Raw genomic sequence first — 1,864 nt, forward strand, 5'->3', positions numbered from 1 at the left:
TTACTTCCGTACCTTTGTTCTGCAATTTCCTAACTTCGAAAAACTGGGCAGTCCAAGTGTCTTGTTCAGGCTTTAATGATGAAAGGTCGCCTTTTGAAAAAATTGTAGATAGTTCTAGTTTGATTTACATGTAATTCTAGTTAGATTTAGTTAGAACAGATAGGAAGGTCTATCGGTCAATAAGAAATAATTTATATAATTAACATTATTGCAAGTAACAGGATTGAAGTCATTAATATCCATAGGTTTTGAATAGAAGTAGGATGACTATATCATGAATTTAAATATGTTCATAATTTTTAAAAATTTATTTCAAGTAACAGGATTGACTTTCCAGTTTGACGACCGCAAAAATTACGAGATCAAAAAAAGTTTCAGATGCCGTTTGCTATGCTTTTAGAAATTACAAATAATTTTTTCGAGAAATAGAAAATAAAGTTCTGGCTTTTTAAAAGTTTATTTCCTTTGAATATGTTCAGGACAAAATATTGAAAAAAAAATTAAAAGTTATGGCTATTGAAAGCAGTTTATTTCCTTTCACAAAAATCTATAAAAGAAAATTCCAATTTTGAAATACTTTTTAGTGCCACCTTGAATAAATGTCCTCATGCCAGTGACGCCAAATTCACATGGGTAACTATCCATCCTTCCACGCTTAGTTCCACAGTTACTTTGTTACGGCGTTTCAGCAAATTCCAGGTGCTTTCAATTTGTCGTGAATGAGCTTCAGTGATAGGATCTACAAAGTTTCCCATTATTTACTGTTAAATGTTTAAAGTTGTACCTAGAAATACTATTTTCCCATATGCCTTCCACAAGTCGCTAACGATCGTACTACCTGGTAGAAGGCTTTCTATTATGCATGTCGTGTGCTCTGATCTGTTCGCTCTACGGCATATAAGAGAAGTCTAGTTTCTTTACAAACTCCTCCAAACACTCACTGTTCCTTCGGCATTCTTCCTAGATTGCTCTTTTAGCATACTCATTAATTTCCATGGGGCATGTTTGGACCTCCAATCTTTACAGGGTTGTTATATATTTTATGGGCACACCTGATACGAAAAAGTTAGGTTAGACACTAGGTTACACGTTAAGATAAAAACCCTTTGGATTTGTAAGACTAAAGAACTAATAAATAAATAATTTAAAGAACTAATAAATAAATAATTTAAAAAGTTGATATATCAGGGCAATCAATATCAAACTCCCATACCCTTTACATACAGAAAAGTTAAATTTGTTTACCTCTTGGATAGTTATAGTCCACAACAGCGTCATGGCTAACACCCAGTTCGTCACTGCAGAATTTTATGCCCTTACTCATTTGTCAATGCATAGATTTTGATATTTTTATTCATGGGCAAAGTAGATCATTCTAGCCAAGTTTATTTTCTTTTTTGCGTAGTTTTAGTTCTTTCCGGCAACGACCCTTGTGGCATCTCTAGGAAGAACTCTGCAAAATATGTTCAATGGATGAAGTTTCTGGCACAATCCCTTTCAGTGTTATTCCGTGATTCTGCAGAAAGTAGACAGTACTTTCATTGGAGGTGTTCCCAAAACAAAATAGACTATATTCGTCGTTAGACATTATCTGAGGAAAATATGAAAATTAAGTCTTACATGTACAGGAAAACAATCCAACTTGCCATAACATTTTACTTTTACTTTCTCTAAGAATTTCATTTTTGGAAAGAGCATAAAAAATTCATTAGAGTATATTTCGGTTTCAAAGTTTATGCAAAAGTGAAACCGAAAACATCTGAACAAGGTCATCAATATCCATAAGTATTAAAACACTGAATGAATTAATACCTTAGCCCAATGTAAAATTTGTACCTTAACCTATTGTAAAACTAGGGAAGCA

General features: G+C 32.9%; 1 long non-coding RNA gene across 2 annotated transcripts in view; it reads right to left on the reverse strand.

The window, feature by feature from the left end:
* Nucleotides 1–362: 362 nt before the first annotated feature.
* LOC137616674 (uncharacterized) overlaps nt 363–1,864 on the reverse strand; it is a 62,312-nt gene continuing 60,810 nt past the window's right edge. The window contains exons 2-3 of one of the 2 annotated variants that reach the window (XR_011039474.1): nt 1,246–1,591; nt 363–1,052 (exon numbers count right to left, since the gene is read on the reverse strand). This is a non-coding gene — a long non-coding RNA (uncharacterized lncRNA). The remainder of the gene's footprint in view (nt 1,053–1,245; nt 1,592–1,864) is intronic. The other variant, XR_011039473.1, reaches the window with a different exon arrangement.

Source organism: Palaemon carinicauda, chromosome 22, assembly GCF_036898095.1.
Source record: "Palaemon carinicauda isolate YSFRI2023 chromosome 22, ASM3689809v2, whole genome shotgun sequence".
In the NCBI taxonomy this organism is placed as follows: Eukaryota; Metazoa; Arthropoda; class Malacostraca; order Decapoda; family Palaemonidae; genus Palaemon; species Palaemon carinicauda.